Raw genomic sequence first — 19,887 nt, 5'->3', positions numbered from 1 at the left:
TGCATCTTCCTTTGTCTGCTGGTAATATGGTGATGCTTTGGTCCTGGCTAAGCGATGTTATGGCTTTCCTTTCCTGTGGTGTGAGATTGGAAGGAGGTGGTTTGGCGCTAGATAGGGAGCTGTTATTTCTCTAGCAGGTCGCTGACGAAGCCGGAGATGGAGGTACTGAGTAAAGGCCTGAATTTTGCCATTTCTCCACAAGAAATACCCATTGTGAAACTGATAACGGCCACGGAATCGGCCATCAGGAACAACAATCTGGCTGAAACAGAGGCAGAAAAACTCAGGATGAAAATAACAGCTACCCTATCTAGCGCCAAACCACCTCCTTCCAATCTCACACCACAGGAAAGGAAAGCCATAACATCGCTTAGCCAGGACCAAAGCATCACCATATTGGGTTGAAAGGGGGGTCTCTACCATGTCAATCAAAGGCTAGGCGCGTTAGTGATTGGCTGCGTGGAGCGCCAGGCCCCGCCCCCGCTGGCGCGCAGCAACTTTGAAATGACACGCCGAGCGCTTCAAACGGAGGCGCTCCGAGCGTACCTGTGCATGTACGCATGTCTGGCTGAACCAAACCGACACTTTTTTTGTAACGAGTAACTAAACCAAACATTGAAAATGTATCGGAGTAAAAGTATGCAATTAAGTACGGAAATATAGTGAAGTAAAAGTAAAAGTAATATAAAAAATGTATACTTGAGAAAAGTATAAAGTACTCCAAAATATACTTAAGTACAGTAGTGAAGTATTTTTACTTCGTTACTATACAACACTGCCTTCTGCAGAGCTTTTTTCGGCTTCTTTCATTGCTTGTGGCCATCAGTAATTATTCCTGCTTCAGTTCATGTTAAAACAACAGCAGAAAGAGCGATCAGAGTTATAAATAATTTTGGTATTAGCCAGTGGTAAAAGTAAGGAGGTACGGTCTACGTATGCAGGAGGTGCGTATGCAGAAAGCAAGGGGGCGAGCGGCTGCCAGATAAAGCCTTCATTCAGAACCAGTCATGGCTGCACGCTGGATCAGAAAACAGATCCGCTAACCAAATGCAGTCTAAAACACCACTTAGTCTGTTTATAAGTGTAGTTTTTTATTAATTCTGCTTTTAACTACATGTGCTGTGTTTTGGTGCCTCAACGCTCTTGCTGCTCCTCTCCCCTCCCTTTACTCGGAGCCAGGGGATTTTCTTGGCAGTGTTTAGGAAAATAAATATCTTAGTTGTATTAGTATGGAAGAACTAAAGGAATGCAGGGTTGTTCACTGTCTCTCTCTTTGAGGGTAAGATAACATGCATGGGTTTTATGGCGGGGATAGGTCATTTGGCTTAACCCCTTACAGAATACAACAGTCTCTTTGTTTTAAGAACAGATCACCCCCTCCCAAGCATGGGAGGGACGCAGCCTTTAAAAGATGTATTCAGACTAGGGAAAGTTAGACAGAGATCCTTTGCATCGCCATGAGCTAGGAGGTCAGCTTGTAAAGAATACAACAAAAATGGTAATGTAAAATTCTGTCTCCGTTGGGAATTCCTAATGAATTAAATATGCATATTGCAATGTTCAATGAGTTCTCATTTACTGTCAAATCTTAAACCGGGGTAATAATGGGCCTTCAAAGCTAAACAGGATTAGGCCAATACTTTAAATTAATAATTTGGTCAGCCGTGACCCGGATTTGACAGTAAGTGGAGGAACCTTTTAAATTTGGGCATGAAGAAGTAATCTTTTACAGCACCACAGGGTCGACCCGAAAAGGTAAGGAGATTTTTGATTCTCCTTTGGCAAAATGTTAGACATTTTGGCTAAATTTATGTGGTGCTGTGGATAAGAAGCTTTCTTTTCAAAATATCAGGGGTTGAACAGAGCAACTAGTATGAGAGGATTGAATGGAATTTATGTTGAAACCGAGAAAGGACTGAATGGGATTTATGTTTAAGTCTACGTCAAAAACGTAAAATAAGATAGAAACGATAAAATATAAATAAAAGAAAATAAAAAAGATAAAATACAAAGAATAAAAAGAGTTCTGAGATTTGGCCACCTTAACTTCAGGCTGACGAGTTCTGATGATTTTAAGGCTGGGATGGAAAGCTGTCCTTGGGAAATGAAACTCCCCAAAGTAGTTTAGCGATAGGAAACGGTTAAGATACGTTAATATTTTAAAAAGCTGAGTTGAATTGATGAATACAAGAGAATCGAAGAGACGAGAAGAGATTAAAATAAGGGATCCCAGAGAGATATTTTGAATTGTCCCTTAGCTTCCAAAAACGGGGGTTTTCGGAAGCACGACGGTTAGACCAGGAGATATTACAATAAATGAGACAAGGTTCCGTCGAAAGGAAGGGTCAGTGGACTCTCTTTGTCACGCAAGCTGTCTGTCTTATATGTCATGTCTTGTCCAACATTTTGTCTCAGTTAAAATGGGATCCATTGTGTTAGAGAGAAGGAGAGACTGACTGAGCACGCGGCTCTTAAAAGTGTGGGTGTCTCTGTGTGTATTTCTGTCTGTGTGGGTGTGTGTGTCTCCAAGATAGTGAGAATTTCCCCACGGGTGTGGGCTTTACAGTGGAGAAGTATTGTGGAGCAGATTACATTTGAGTAAGTAAAAAGTGTTCATTATGGAGCAAGAATCTGGCTAAGAGATGGGTGAAAGTGAAGGAGAATTTGGAAATCATTTGGAAAAAAGGTCGATTCATTAGTGATGTTTGTTGAAGCGCAGGAAAAGTTTGAACGGAGAAAGGTGATTTGAAGTGCTAACAGCAGCTGATGGGAGAGTTTTATTGGAGAAAACATGGCTGGCCTGACGGTGAGTTTTGGAGCAAATTTTATTTTAAACCATAGCCTAAAAGTCAGAAAGAGGTTAGAAGTTACGAAAAAGTTGTTGGAAATTTGGGAAAGAATTAAACATCTGTGTGACAACTGAAAAAGAAAAAAGGAAGATACCTTTTGTAGGAGCATAATTTTAATTAGTGTCATCTATTACAAAATAGCATATTAAAAATGCCTAAATGAGCTTTTACACGTTCAGAAATAATACATAATTTGTGATTTAATGGTGATTAAAAATTTTCATTGTTTGATAGCTCTACTTATAATAGATATATATAAAGATAGATATAATACACCAGACTTAAATCTAGCTGATTAACAGAGAGCAGGAAACAGCACACTAACAGCTTCTGCTCATTGCAGGTCTGGGAAAATACAAGTGAGCAGAACTAAAGTTAAAAGTTAAAGGTTAAACGGTAAAATGGAGCTTAATTGTGTTTGGCAAAAGGACAATGCTGCTGATTTGATAGATTTTGTTAACCCTGCATCTAATCATGAGTCAGTTTTGGAGTCATCCTCAAATGAAGCAGCTTATGTTGAGGAATCTTTGAGAAATGTTAATGGCTTGTATCGTTTTATTATAGATACTGATAATGCAGAGCGGCAGAAATTAGCAGGAACGGAATGTGTTAAGGTAAAATCACAGGACGGACCCCAAAGTATTCATTATATGCAATCACATTCTCAACATCCCACCAAACTGCAGATGCCCTTGTTACGAAGTAATTTAGGAGCCGAGGAATTTTTTTTCTTGTTCATTTGTGATATGCAACTTCTGGTGAATAAACTTCCCAGCATTGCTGCTGGTGGTAGATTGTGGCTGGCTGAGTTAAAAAAAATTTTTTTAGAGCTATTTTAGGATGAAACCTTATTGTTTTTAATAATTTCTTCCTGGGCAGATTCTATGGGGTAAGATAGCTTCCTAAATAGACTTGTACATAAAAGGATAGTTGTGTCCATATTAGTCAGAAGTTGTGCATAACAAACATTTGTAAACTCATAATAATTTAAATCGTATTCAAAAGATACAACATACAGCAGAGGTCTTCAACCCTGGTCCTCAGGACCCACTGTCCTGCAGGTTTTACATGTGTCTCTGCTCCAGCACACCTGAATCAAATGATTGGAGGACCTCCTCAGCAACAATAAAGGGCTGCAGAGGCCAGTTAATCACCTATTTATTTAAGTCAGGTGAGTGGAGGCAGGGAAACGCATAAAACATGCAGGCCAGTGGGTCCTGAGGACCAGGGTTGAAGACCTCTGACATACAGTTTAAATAGTTACAACTTCAATAACTAATAAATGTCATGATTTGTCTTTGGATGAACCCGGACACAGCACGCACGCACAGAGCTTGTTCTTGAAGTGAGTTTTATTGTACAGAATGAAGGGTTAATGACGAGAAGAACCAGAGTCTTTATGGACGGAGATGAAGGGTGGGGAAGCTGGCTGACAGGAGACTGACCGGGAGGAGACTCTGGAGCGGAGGACTTCAGACCGTGAAACAGCTGCGGAACCGGAGAGCGTGGAACTGTTGCAGAACTTGAGAGCGTGGAGCTGAGTTGCAGGACTTGGGAGCGTGGAGCTGAGTTGCAGAACTTGGGAGCGTGGAGCTGAGTCAAAACTGAATATTGAGGGACCAAAGAGCCAGAGAACACAGGGAACCAAAGGGACCAGAGAACACAGGGAACCAAAGGGACCAGAGAACACGGGGAACCAAAGGGGCCAGAGAACATGGGGAACCAAAGGGGCCAGAGAACACGGAGAACCAAAGGGGCCAGAGAACACGGGGAACCAAAGGGGCCAGAGAATACTGGGGAACCAAGGAGCTAGAGAACACTAGGTAACCAAGGAGCTAGAGAACACTGGGGAACCAAGGAACTAGAGAACACTGACGTGCCAGAGCACAACCAGGGCGCAGCACATCAGTGAAAGGCACGAGCGCTTGACAGCGCCGGGGGAAAGAGCGATCGCTTGACAGCACCAAAGGGAAGGAAAGGGCGCAACACAGCGCCAAAGGGAAGGAACGGGCGCACGACAACGCCAAAAGGGAAGGAACGGGCGTATGGAAACGCCAAAGGGAAGGAACGGGCGTACACAACGCCAAAGGGAAGGAACGGGCGTACACAACGCCAAAGGGAAGGAACGGGCATATGGAAACGCCAAAGGGAAGGAACGGGCATATGGAAACGCCAAAGGGAAGGAACGGGCGTATGGAAACGCCAGAGGAAGGACGGGCGGACTGATTCGCTAGGGCTCGACAGCGTATGGAAACGCTGGGGCACAACTAGTGAAATGAGACGCCAGGAATCCACCGGGGCGTGAGGGAAACGCCAGGGTGCCAGGGAAGAGATCGCCGGGGCGTGAGGGAAACGCCGGGGTGCAAGGGTAAGATTGCCGGGGCGTGAGGTAAACGGCGAGACGCAAGAGAAGGGGTCGCCGGGGCGTGAGGGAAACGCCGGGGCGCAAGGGAGGAGATTGCCGGGGCGTGTGGTAAACGCCGAGAGGCAAGGGAGAGATTGCCGGGGCATGAGGGAAACGCCGAGGCAGAACGGGCGCACGGCAGCGCCAAGGGGTAAGTACAGGCGTACGAAAACGCCAAGAGGGAAAGAACGGGTGCTTCACAGTGCCAGGGGAAGGAACGGGCGCGCAACAGCGCTTAAAGGAGGAAGACAGACGTACGGGAACACTAGAGAGACAAGACAGGCGTACTGATATGCTAGGGCTCAACAGCGTGTAGAAACGCTGGAGCACAACTGGTGTATGGTAACGCCTGGGGAAAGAACTGGCGTATGGGAACGGAGGGCGTCCTAACACGCCGGAACACGAACGGGGGGCGTCCTAACACGCCAGGGAGCACGAACGGGGGGCGTCCTAACACGCCAGGGAGCACGAACGGAGAGCGTCCTAACACGCCAGGGAACACGAAAAGAAGGCGTCCTAACACGCCAGGGAACACGAACAGAAGGCGTCCTAACACGCCAGGGAACACGAACGGAGGGCGTCCTAACACGCCAGGGAACACAAACGGAGGGCGTCCTCACACGCCAAGGAACAGGGAATGCACCGAGCAGCAACTGGCCGAGCGCGCCAGAGGGCTCAGCCGGCGACATGGGAGCGCCGGAGGGCTCTGACAGCGGCTTGCATGCGCTGGGCAACGACAGGCTGGCGCACCAGAGGGCTCAGCCGGCGACTAGGAGCACCGGAGGGCTCTGGCAGCGCCTAAACACAGAGGAAGACAAGACTAAGAGGACTAGGACAGGGACTACTAGACTAAGACAGAACTCGAGAGGAACTACAGGGGCTAGACAGGGAATTCGAAACAAAACCAGAAAACAAGGAGGGGAGCCGAAACCTAGAGCTAAACTATAAAACAAAGCAAAACAAGGAGACGAGGGCAGGTGCAGCTAAACTAACGAAAAACTAGATAACCTAAGCCAGCAAATAGAACACAAACAACAGAAAATCTAAGGGAAAAAAACTAGAATTTAGAAGCACAACGCAAAGACTAAAGGCAAACCTAGAACAATAGAACTGAGCTGAAAGAAATTAAACCCAAAGCAAACAGAAACTCAACAACTATGGTTAAAAATGTTGGGTAAATAAGAATTTATTTGGGATTGAGTGTTTGTGTGTGATATATTAAAATTAAGTAATTTAGCAATATTATAAGAGCCAGGTTTTAAATCTTTTTGATAATTATCTATCCATCAATATGCATTTTTTTATCAATATGTTTTTTTCTATATTGTCCAGCCCTAATATAAAATCTATAAATAAATAAATTCTATAAATGTTTTTCCTAAGTGAGTTTCCTCTGAGTGAGGACACAAAGAATTGAGAAGAGAAAGAGGGAAAGAAAACAATAGTAACAATATATGAAAAAAAACATATTTATTTTAGACAAATGTTTTAACTTTGGAACAGAATGAAGGTGTAACATATTCAACAAATTAACAGTTACTAACGTGGTTTAAAACAAAGAAATAACTTCTATTAACATCTTATACAAATAGACAACACCTACAAACATACAATTAAAAATAGTTGGAATGGAAATTAATTCACTAATTATTTTGTGTATTTTTACAGGTGGTGAAAAAAAAATGAAATGAAGCAGCATGTGGACATGACTAGAACTGATCTACATTAGGTTAGATGTAGTCATGTTCACTTAAACATGCAGCCAGCTGCAGCAACTCCCTGTCTTCAGCCGCCGGATGGTCATCCTCTTCTGGGTCGACCTTCTCATCTAGCTGGTTACCTGCCTCTATACTAATATTGTGGAGGATGCAGCAGAGGGCGATTACTTTTGGGGAAAACGTCAGGCAGACCTCCAGCGCCCTTAAGAAGATGGAACGCCACCGTGTCTTCAGATCACCAAAGGCAAGATCACCAAAGGCAAAGGCAAGAAATGATGTTTCTCGCCTTGGCGTGGTGCCTGTTGTAGCGTGCCTCCACCTGGACTGTACCAAATATAAAATTAACTTGTAATTTAGGTAATATGCTGATATGTCTTAATCTTCTCGCCTCAAACTATCTGAAAAACGTACTTTTGAAGAACAGCAGCAGAAAAGGGAGTGTTTAACTTACCACTGTGAGCTCTGTTTGCGCTGTCTGGAATCAAGCTGCGGCCGCGTTGCATTCTGAGACGGTCAGTCTGAAGAACGCATGCGCGGCTCCTATCTTCGCACTCTGTGCTCCATTAACCAGCCTTGGAAACCGTGACGTCAGACCACTGTTGAGAATTTGTATTCTCAAAGAAAAAATCCGTATTCTCAAGCAGCCGCTGCTGTTTGTGTTCATAAAGAGTAAAGCACAAATTTAAACTTGAAATTTGTATTTATTAGTTATTGAAGTTGTAACTATTTAAACTGTATGTTGTAGCTTTTGAATGCGATTTAAATTATTATGAGTTTACAAATGTTTGTTATGCACAACTTCTGACTGATATGGACACAACTATCCTTTTATGTACAAGTCTATTTAGGAAGCTATCTTACCCCATAAGATGCAGTTATACAGCATTTTCCCTTATCCACTTCAGCAGAGCTTCCTAAGTTTGACTGGGATTCACAATAGCAACCGAAAAAATACATAGATCAGGCAGGAGAAGAATGGATCAAACACACAGGTGTGGATCCTAAAATAAATCAGTCCAATTTGGGTGAATTATTTAGAGAAGTAGCTGTTATGTTTGGAAGCCAGGACGAGGTAGAAGCTCACGTAGGCAAATAACTCCTTCAGCAGACCAGTAATATCATGTATATGTAGGGGCGACGTGGCACAGAGGTTAGGGAGTTTGTCTTGCAATTGGTGGGTTGCCGGTTCGATCCCCCGCACTGACTGTCTCTGTTTTTGTGTCCTTGGGCAAGACACTTCACCCGCATTGCCTGCTGGTGGTGGTCAGAGGGCCCCGTGGCGCTGGTGCATGGCAGCCTCACCTCACGTCAGTCTGCCACAGGGCAGCTGTAGCTACTAACATAGCTCACCACCATCAGGGTGTGAATGGGTGAATAACTGAACTGTAGTGTGAAGCACTGAAATGTCCTTTTCAGTGCTTTTATCAGATCCATGCCGAGTAATGCAGATCCCCCTTTAACTACATACAAAGAAGCAGAAGCAGCGTTGTTGTGAAGGGTAACTGTTGCTTCCAAACATCCTATTACAGGAATATCCTCCTTCAAGTAGTGATGGGTCCGGCAACACCGATGCGTCGGCGCATGTGTCGAGCTCATAGAGCAAAACCCGTGTCGATGCGCGTATCGACACAGGAAAGTCACGTGACCGATACAGGAACTATTTCGAACTGACTGACGCGCCAAACTGTTTCTGTTCCCTCTAAGGTGCACGCGTGTGCATTCGCGCACAGCAGCGCGCACAGCAAAGCTATGCTGCGCAGTAAATACAATCCAAGCTGAACTGTAAACAAAATAACGGTTAATAATGGTTAATTTTTAACCATTTTGCAACTCTGGTGAGATGGTGTACCACAGTCTCGCTCTGTGAGCGCCAGGTGCTGATCGGAGTGCACCACTGATGGATGGGTTGAATTTGTAAAAATAAATAAATAAAAAAAGCCAGTCCACAAGCATCCTCGTTCTTAACATGTTCACTTACAGGTTATTATATTATGATACAAGTTCACATTACTTATTGACTATATCTAAAAAACAAAACAAATATATGTTTAATTCAATTGAAAATATAAAATAATACAATGTAACATACAATGATTTAAATTGTATTGTGTATACTTGGTCATTCAATTCAATTCAATTAAATTTTATTTATATAGCGCCAAATCATGAAACATGTCATCTCAAGGCACTTTACAAAGTCAAGTTCAATCATATTATACAGATTGGGTCAGATTATACAGATTGGTCAGAAATGTCCTATATAAGGAAACCAGTTGATTACATCAAAGTCCCGACAAGCAGCATTCACTCCTGGGGAAGCGTAGAGCCACAGGAAGAGTCATCTGCATTGTACATGGCTTTGCTGCAATCCCTCATACTGAGCAAGCATGAAGCGACAGTGGGAAGAAAAACCACCCATTAACGGGAAGGAAAAACCTCCGGCAGAACCGGGCTCAGTATGAACGGTCATCTGCCTCGACCGACTGGGGTTACAGAAGACAGAACAGAGACACAACAAGACAAACAAAAAAGCACAGAAGCACACATTGATCTAGTAATCTGTTCTACATTAGATGGTAGTAGCGGGTGAGCCGTCTTCTCTGGATGATGTCACAGTTAACAGAACGCCAGACCAGGTGTACCTACTATGAAGAGAAAAGAGAGAGAACAGAAAGTTAAAGCAGAAATGACAACACATAATGCATAATTGAAGAACAGTAGAACTCAATAGAGTGAGAAAATTAGATCCTGATATACTCCAGTAGCCTAAGCCTATAGCAGTAAAACTATAAAGGTAGCTGAGAGTAACATGAGCCACTAGTTATAATTTTTGTCAAAAAGAAAAGTTTTAAGCCTAGTCTTAAAAGTAGACAGGGTGTCTGCCTCACGGACCAAAACTGGGAGTTGGTTCCACAGGAGAGGAGCCTGATAGCTAAAGGATCTGCCTCCCATTCTACTTTTAGAGACTCTAGGAACCACCAGCAGACCTGCAGTCTGAGAGCGAAGTGCTCTGTTAGGAGCATACGGGGTAATCAGAGCTCTGATATATGATGGAGTTTGATTATTAAGGGCTTTATACGTTAGAAGAAGAATTTTAAATTCTATTCTTGATTTAACAGGAAGCCAATGAAGGGAAGCTAAAATTGGAGAAATATGATCCCTCTTGTTGATTTTCATCAGAACTCTTGCTGCAGCATTTTGGATCAGCTGAAGGCTTTGAACTGCATTTTGTGGACTTCCTGATAGTAAAGAATTACAATAGTCCAGCCTTGAAGTAACAAATGCATGGACCAGTTTTTCAGCATCACTCCTGGACAGAATGTTTCTAATTTTGGCGATTTTAATGTTAGGTTTAAACACCAAACATCTTATTCAGCAACCTGCACAAAGAAGACACAGAGAATCAGTTATGTTTATCTTGCAAGGAGAGGGCTCGGAGATTGCTCAGTTTACAATCCTCCAAACCACTCTGAAGCAGTCTCCGCTCGCCAGGCTTTTTATTGAAAATTGGAACGCCCTAGTTACACAGGATTTCAACTGCTGAGGGAAGGGGAACAAACCAGTTGAAATCTATTAGGCAGGGAACCAATACACAACAACAGCATTCATTGTTATGGGAGTAACTTCTTTATCTTCCACAGGCAACTGCAAGATACAATTGGGTGCAACCTGCAACTGCTCGCATGCTTGTGTTCTGATATAAGGAGAAATAACACTTCAGTAATAAGTATAATATAATATTGTAAATGGTCAAGAATGTTATTAGTAAAATATAAGATTGCATAGTCATTTAGTTGTTATAAGTGCAACATAATATAACTAGAATATAGATTAAAAGTAGAATAACTATAATAAATCCAACATTACCCTCCTGTTTATTCACTTTAAGCTATGTTTCATCCTTTATTGGTCTCTTCTTGTCAGATTTTCAACCATAAATTCATTCACAACTTAAAGGTTACACCCAGAGGTCGTCACAGTCGTCGGGATCAGGATACAGGTCTGGAAAATTAAGAGATGTCTCTTCGTCTTCATTTTCAGAATCAGCTGGTGATTTTTCAGTTGCAAGCAGCGCATACATTTCCTCTTTTACGGGCTGTATGGCTGTTGTTATCACTCTAGTGCACAATGCTCTTATAAACGGAATACAGCAACATCCACATAAGGTCAGAATAGCTGCAAACACAGCAATAGACATTAAAATTGATACCACTAGCTGTTTGTATTTTCCAAACACTTCTCCAAAGCCATCCCACATAGATGTATCAAGATTGCATAGTCATTTAGTTGTTATAAGTGAAACATAATATAACTAGAATATAGATTAAAAGTAGAATAACTATAATAAATCCAACAATTCCGGAGGTGAAAAAAGGAAACTCTGGAAACCTGTTTAATATGGGATTTAAATGACATGTCTTAGTCAAAAATAACACCAAGATTTTTTACTTTATTACCAGATGCCAGGTTAATGCCACCCAGATTAAGTGATTGGTTAAGAAGTTTATTTTTTGAGGACTCTGGCCCAAAGATTAAAACTTCGGTCTTGTCAGAATTTAGATGCAGGAAATTTAAAGTCATCCAGCTTTTGATGTCATCAACACATGACTGCAGTCGAAGTAATTGATTGGATTCATCAGGATTTATGGATAAATATAGCTGAGTATCATCAGCATAACAGTGGAAATTAATCCCATGCTGTCTGATAATTTTGCCTATCGGAAGCATATATATAGTAAAGAGAATTGGTCCAAGGACTGAACCCTGTGGTACTCCACAGGTGACCCTAGAGTTTGAGGAAGATTTATTATTAACATGAACAAATTGGAATCTGTCTGACAGATAAGATTTAAACCAGCCTAATGCTTTCCCCTTAATCCCTACAGTATGTTCAAGTCTTTGTAGGAGAATATTGTGATCAACTGTATCAAACGCAGCACTGAGATCTAACAGGACAAGTACAGACACAAGTCCATTATCTGAGGCCATGAGAATATCATTAGTGACCTTCACCAGAGCTGTTTCAGTGCTATGATGAGCTCTGAAGCCTGACTGAAACTCCTCAAGTAGGTCATTACTTTGTAAATGTTCACAAAGTTGATTAGCAACTACTTTCTCGAGAATTTTAGATAAGAAAAGAAGATTAGATATAGGTCTGTAATTTACTAACTCATCTTGATCAAGAGAAGGTTTCTTAAGTAAAGGTTTAATACCAGCTACTTTCAAAACCTGTGGTACATATCCATTTACTAAGGATAGATTAATCATGTCTAAAATAGTGCCACTGATCAAAGGGAATATGTCCTTAAACAACTTGGTTGGGATTGGGTCTAACATACAGGTAGAAGGTTTAGATGAAGCTAAAATTTTAGATAGCTCAGAAAGCTCTACTGCTTCTAAACAGTTCAAACACTGCGCAGATTCTAAAGATTCCTCCAATGCTGCCTCACTTACTGAGGACGAGGTAATCATGTTTGGGGGGATGCCAATTATTTTATTTTTAATGGCATCAATTTTATTTATGCAGAATCCCATAAAATCATTACTACTAAGAGCTAAGGGAATGGATGGATCAACAGAGCTGTGGCTCTGGGTAAGTTTGGCAACTGTACTAAAGAGAAATCTAGGATTGTTTTTATTCTCTTCAATTAATGATGAAAAATATGCTGCTCTAACTCTGCGGAGGGTCTTGTTATACAACAATAGTCTGTCCCTCCAGATTAAGTAGGATTCCTCTTGGTGTGTAGAGCGCCATTTTCTCTCCAATTTCCTAACATTGTGCTTCAAGGAATGCAGCTCTGAATTAAACCAAGGAGCCAGCTTCCTGTGAATAATCACCTTCTTTTTCAAGGGAGCTACATTGTCTAATGCAGAACGCAATGAGGAAGTCAGATTGTTAGCAAAGGTATCGATTTGTGAATGGGAAGAAACAGCAAATGCTGCCATCTACAGGGCATTTCTGCAATACTGAGGATATTAAAAAGGGGACAGACTCTTTAAGTTTTGATACAGCATTATCCGATAAAAATCTACTATAATGGAACCCTCTTTTGGGGGTGGAGAACTCAGTTAGATTAAACTCAAATGTTATTAAAAAATGATCAGACAGGACAGGGTTGTGAGAGAATACTGTTAATTCTTCACAATCAATGCCATATGTCAGAACAAGGTCTAAAGTATGGAGCCGAGAGTGCGTCGGTTTATGCACATTTTGAGCAAAACCAATTGAATGTAGGATAGTTTAAAGGCTACACTAAGGTTATCACATTCAGTGTCAACATGGATGTTAAAATCACCCACTATAATAACCTTATCAGTATTTAACACCAAATCAGATAAGAAATCTGACAACTCATCCAAAAACTGAGTGTAAGGGCCTGGTGGACGATACAAAACAACAAACAGAAGAGGTTTTATTGCTTTGCAGTTTGGATGAGGGAAACTGAGGGTTAAATGTTCAAAAGAACTGTAATTATTAGTTGGCCTGGGACTAATTAATAAATCAGACTGAAAGATAGTTGCCACTCCTCCTCCTCTTCCCACAGATCTGGGAATGTGGAAATTTGAATAACTGGAGGGGGTTGACTCATTTATACTAACGTAGTCCTCTTGTAGCCAGGTTTCTGTGAGACAAAACAAATCAATCTGATTATCAGAAATCAATTCATTAACTAACAAAGTCTTCGGAGGGAGAGACCTTATATTTAATAGACCACATTTAATTATTTTATTTTTTGGCTCAAAGTGATCCGTATGGATTTGTATTAGATTTTTATGATTTGTTCCTTTTAGATCAGTTTTTGATCTGTTAAGTTTTGGCCGTGGGAAAGACACCGTCTCAATAGGATAATGGGTGGGTAACAGTACAGAAGCTGCAGAGAGGTGTGTTAAACTACGGCTCTGCTTCCTGGTCTGGACCCTGGGTTGTCAGCATTTAGGAGAACTAATAAATCCGGCCAGATTCCTAGAAAGAAGAGCTGCACCCTCCAAAGTAGGATGGATGCCGTCTCTCCGGATCAGACCAGGTTTTCCCCAGAAAGTTCTCCAGTTATCAATGTAGCCCACGTCGTTTTCTGGACACCACCTAGACAACCAGCGGTTGAATGATGACATGCGGCTAAACATGCCATCACTGGTCAGATCAGGCAGGGGACCAGAGAAAATTACAGAGTCCGACATAGTTTTAGCAAACTCACAAACCGAAGCAACACCAACTTTGGTGACCTCTGATCGGCGTGACCGGGTGTCATTACCGCCAGCGTGAATAACAATTTTGCGGTATTTACGCTTATCCTTAGCCAGTAGTTTTAGGTAGGATTCTATGTCGCCTGTTCTGGCCCCTGGTAAGCATTTAACTATGGTCCCTGGTTTCTTTAGTGCCACATTTCTCATTATGGAGCTGCCAATAATTAAGGTCGGCTCCTCGGCGAGACTGTCGCTCAGAGGGGAAAATTTATTAGAAACGCAGATGGGTTGGTGGTGATCTGGGGTCTGTAATCTAGAGCTATGCTTCCTACGAACTGTCACCCAGCCAGCCTGGTCATCAAATCAGTGTCTGTCAACCAGGTTGCCTGTAGGTATTTTTAAGGTCCAGCAGGTGTCAGTATTCAGTGACACAGTATTGGCACAGTATCAATACAGTTTGGTAATGTGTCGAAACGTTTCGTGACGCCTTATCAACCCATCACTACCTTCAAGTAAGTGACTAGTTTCAGCTGAGGTGCAGTGAGATGACACTCACTCTTGGCAAAATGTCTGTTGTACAGAGTCTCTGGTATGATAGAAACTGATCATCCTGTATTAATCAGTAATTCACAGTCAGCAGACTCACCCGACGCAGCTTTAATGTTCACATTGCAAAACAGTCTAGCAGTTAACATGAGCACAACCACTTCAGGCATTACTTTCAATTCAATAATATTTTATTTATATAGTGCCAGTTTATGAAACATGTCATCTCAAGGCACTTTACAAAGTCAAAATCAATCAGATTATACAGATTGGGTCAGTTGATTGCATCAAAGTCTTGACAAGCAGCATTACTCCTGAAGAAGCGTAGAGCCACAGGGAGAGCCGTCTGCATTGTCCACGGCTTTGCAGCAATCCCTCATACTGAGCAAGCATGAAGCGACAGTGGGAAGAAAAACTCCCCATTAACGGGAAGGAAAAACCTCCAGCAGAACCAGGCTCAGTATGAACGGTCATCTGCCTCGACCAACTGGGGCTTAGAGAAGACAGAGCAGAGACACAACAAGAGAGACAAACAAGCACAGAAGCACACATTGATCCAGTAATCTGTTCTATATTAGATGGTAATAGCGGGTGAGCTGTCTTCTCTGGATGATTATCTCAGATAACAGAACGCCAGACCAGATGTACCTACTATGAAGAAAAAAAAAGAGAGAGAACAAAAAGTTATAAGCAGAAATGATGACAAGTAATGCATAATTGAAGAACAGTAGAACTCGATAGAGTGAGTTGTTTATTTATGAGACTCGCCGCCTATTTCTTCAAAATGTACCATTGTTCACAGCAACATATCAATGAAATGAAGAGAAAATAATCAGAATTATTTCCTATTGTCTCAAACAACTATTTTGTTGAAAAAAGGCTTTCCAATAAAAAACTCTAATGAATAACATGACCCAAACAAAATTATCGATAAAACAAGAATATGAAAAATGTATGCTGATGACACTCAGCTATAGTTATCCATAAATCCTGATGAATCCAATCAATTACTTTGACTACAGGCATGTCTTGATGACATTAAAAGCTGGATGACTTTAAATTTCCTGCATTTAAATTCTGACAAGACAGAAGTTGTATTCTTTGGACCAGAGTCCTCGAAAAATAAACTTCTTAATAAATCATTACATCTGGATGGCATTAACTTGGCCTCTGGTAATAAAGTAAAAACTCTTGGTGTTATTTTTGACCAATTAAATCCCAAATTTAACAGGTTTCCAGAGTTTCCTTTTTTCACCTCTGGAATATTGCCAAAATTAGAAATATTCTGTCCAGGGGTGATGTTGAAAAAATACTCCATGCATTTGTTACTTGAAGGTTGGACTATTGTAATTCTTTACTATCAGGAAGTCCACAAAATGCAGTTCAAAGTCTTCAGCTGATCCAAAATGCTGCAGCAAGAGTTCTGATGAAAATCAACAAGAGAGATCATATTTCTCCAATTTTAGCTTCCCATCATTGTCTTCCTGTCTTCCCATCATTGTCTTCAAGAATAGAATTTAAAATTCTTCTTCTCACGTATAAAGCCCTTAATAATCAAGCTCCATCATATATCAGAGCTCTGATTACCCCGTATGTTCCTAACAGAGCACTTCGCTCTCAGACTGCAGGTCTGCTGGTGGTTCCTAGAGTTTCTAAAAGTAGAATGGGAGGGAGATCAGGTGGTATAGGATGTGTGTATTTTTTCAAGTAATAAAGGTTACCTTAATTCTAATCATTAAATAGTGACTTGGACTTGGAATGGTTTTTTTTGCAGATTAATTGAAAAACAGTAGATCTGTTCAAACATGATCCAGGCACGAAGACACATAATGGTTTATGGTTCCTAATATCATCTTGGGGGCCCCCTAAGAGACCACCTGGGCTATCCATCAACACTGGTTCTTGTAGCTATCAGGAGAGGACAGACTTCCTTTGTTTGGGGAAGATGGGCTCATGGAGACTGTGCGGGGTAACGTTATAAGTGTTGTCTCCTTTTAGAATTTGAAATGTAATAAATGCATGTATGTTATAAGTCTTTGGTGTCAGATAATTGTTTCTTCCTTTGCTACCAAATCTTCGAACCGGGTGAGACGGGCCGTGGTAATTGGAATAGGAACGAGCCCTACTTAACAGTATCTTGTAATAAAAATGAATCCCTCCACCAACCCCCACCTCCAGAACCACATATACTTATGTGGCACTCGTTCAAAGATTTTTATAGAGCTTTTACATTATCCACAGCATTACAACATTTTATTGTTATTTATTTTGTAATAATCAGAAAACTTTGAAATAAACTACTTTTTTATATATTCACAGCTAGGAGGATGTCGCAGGATCAACGCAGCAAACCATGCCCCTCACCACTTCATCTGAGCTTTTATCTTATTCAAGGTGAGATGTCTATTCTGCAAAGAACTGCAGTCATGAACCGTATATGTCATAAATGTGTTAGAATTATGTTCCTATAATTATTATAAGTCAGTGTCAGACACAACTTCATATTTAGTGTGGTTTTTACATAAAATGTATTCTTCAACATATATCTTAGTGGTTCCACAGCAAGAAAGGTGAAGAAGATGACTCATATCAGCCACCTTCTAGGCGTCTACGCTCGGCCTGTCTCTGCCTCGTTGCCGCCTAGGTCCTCGCTTCCCCTATTATGACAAAAGGAGCAACCAACAAAAAGAAAAAAAAGCATCAAAGTAGGTAAATCAGGCTACAGCATCCTGACAGCGAGGACATATGGCATAATCCAGGTGAGCCACTTTTACCTACATTTATGTTTGAGATTGATAATTCTTGTTTTCATTAAAATACCTGTGTTTGGAAACAAAATTATACAATTCATCTACTTTTCTGTTCATTTTATTGATATTATGCTGTGCACATCGATACATTTTGATGCCACACAGGGTAATCTTATGACTGAAGATTTTTTTGTATATAGAAGGTGTCCTACAATGGAAATCTGCACTTTTATCTGACCATATTCCCTTTTATGTGGGAAAATACCCATTTGGCACAGTTCTGGCCCATTTTGGCACAACTGTGCCAAATTCACGTCAACCTGGCACATTGCCCACTAAAACCTTTATGGAACAAATATGCTTCAACTGATTCAGTCCAGATTCATTGCAGTTATAGCCAAGTTGTGGCTCTATAAAGTCTGAGGCTTGTCTTATATTTAAAAGGGTTTTCATGGTGTTTTGGACTGTTTATTTTGGAAGAAATTTAGGCGAGGCTCAAAAAACAAATTTTCTTTGTTTAATCACCTATAAATCAGAAATGGTGATATTTGCAAGAGTGGTTCCACCTGAGAAATATTCTTTGATTCTTTTGTGTCAAAGAAAAGCTAACATCTATACTTCCACTTTATGACTTTGGGGCTGTACTTTATTTAAATCATATATGTAATGTCAGGTGAAAATTGCTCTGGAAACCCTCTGGTCTTAAGGGTTTAATCCTATTTACAGATCCGTTGTACAGTATTAGGGTTCTTGGCCCTGTGGCTTGTTTTTTCTCAGTAGTTTAGAGGAAGGATTATTTACATACCTTTTTTGATTGTTGCTATAATCTTCCTTAGTTTCATGTTGAAGTGGAGTGAATCTTTAACATTTCCAACAGGTTTACTTGTATCATTTGTTGTGAGAACAGCCCATTGTTGTTTCACATTTCTTGGCAAACTTCTCTGTAATATCGGCCAGCTTTCTTTGTCTAGTTGTGGGGTTCCTAAATCTTTTGTCATTGCACCCAAAGTGTTCCAAGGGGGCTGCAGGTGGGTTTATTCTCATTTCAATCATTGAAAAGTTTGTTCGCTGGTGGTCACAGTTTAGGATCACAGGCAGGGTTGTTATATTTTCATACATGACGTTTAAATCAAAGCTCACTTCAAGTCGGCAGATTTTCTGTTCCATAACATCTTTTTCCTGTAGAAGGTTGTCAAAGTCCTCTGTGGTGAAGGGATAAGTCTTTCTAATCAGTCCTAGATGGATTTCGCTCCGCCTTGCTCCACTCATCCGTATGTGACAGATCCATAGGAATGGCATTTCAGAAGGCTGGGCCTTATCAAAAATCCTTGCATATGATTGGATAAGCCACTTGTCTGTCATCTTTATCGATGTGCTATTTCAACCACTCACACCGAAGCCAACCCGTGATGCTGATGAGAGCTACGCAGGAAAAAAAACTAAACATTTTTTTTTTATGTGTTTGCGGCTCTAGTGGCACGCGTTTTATTGACAGGGAGCTGACGGGAAGAGGGTGGGAGAGGGGGGAAAACAGGCGGCAAAGCGCCACGGGTCGGAGTCCATCCCGGGCCGACCCCATCAAGGACTAAAGGCCTCCTAACATGGTTCGTGCTAACCGCTCCGCTATGGGCACGCCACGGAAAACAAAACTTGCCAAATCTGGTCAGGAGAAGGGCGAAACATTGTTTCCACCAACAAAAGCCGTTCTCTGATGTTCTTTTAATGAAACAATATTAGGTAGATTGTACAACACGAAAGAAATAGCAGCATCAATGTTAGCGCTTGCTTTCTCGATGCGAGCCGCCATTGTTGTCTGAAAGAAAACAGTTTCACGGTCGCTTCTTCACTACGTCACATCTATGAAACTCCAGCCCTGCGTCCTGATTGACTGGACAATAAAATGGGTTGAAGAAATCACTCTATATGGAAGATGTCCCAGATGGATGTAAGTGAAGCTAGGCGGAGCGAAATCCATCTGACTAGGGTCAGGTTAGTTTAAAGAGGCATCTTGCGTGATTTAGCTGAAAACTAAAATAGTCCACATGGGAATAAATAGATAAATCCAAATTTCTGTAGTTTTGGCTTAGAGATAAAAAGGAGAAAAAAGTTAAAGGCGGGAAAATCCAAGCAATCAGATCTCTGATGTAAGATGAAGCTTGATAATTATGTGACAAGTGAAATTTTTAATTCTATTTTTGATTTAACAGGAAGCCAATTAAGAGATGCCAGAATAAGAGAAAAGTTAAGATTGAATAGGAGTTGGCTGTCTTTTATGTTTAGCCAAGATTATTTAGAGCCCTTGTGGAAGGACCAATTATGAACTTGTGAATCTGTAGCCAAAGGTTACAGACCCCTGCCAACTTGGAGATGTATAGCTATTAAATAACAAAAGCATATACAGTGAAATGTAAATCCTATATGACACCTAGATTATA

The 19,887-nt window shown here is 41.2% G+C and overlaps 1 long non-coding RNA gene across 1 annotated transcript; it reads left to right on the top strand.

Annotated features, from left to right (window-relative positions):
* The first annotated feature begins 1,445 nt into the window (after nucleotides 1-1,445).
* Nucleotides 1,446-17,455, top strand: LOC118562248. Its single transcript, XR_004930540.1, has 3 exons — nucleotides 1,446-1,498; nucleotides 17,022-17,096; nucleotides 17,254-17,455. It is a non-coding gene; the product is annotated as an uncharacterized LOC118562248 (long non-coding RNA).
* The last annotated feature ends 2,432 nt before the right edge of the window (nucleotides 17,456-19,887 follow it).

Source organism: Fundulus heteroclitus, unplaced genomic scaffold (assembly GCF_011125445.2).
Source record: "Fundulus heteroclitus isolate FHET01 unplaced genomic scaffold, MU-UCD_Fhet_4.1 scaffold_84, whole genome shotgun sequence".
Classification (NCBI taxonomy): Eukaryota; Metazoa; Chordata; class Actinopteri; order Cyprinodontiformes; family Fundulidae; genus Fundulus; species Fundulus heteroclitus.
This window is presented reverse-complemented; position numbering and strand designations above follow the sequence as displayed.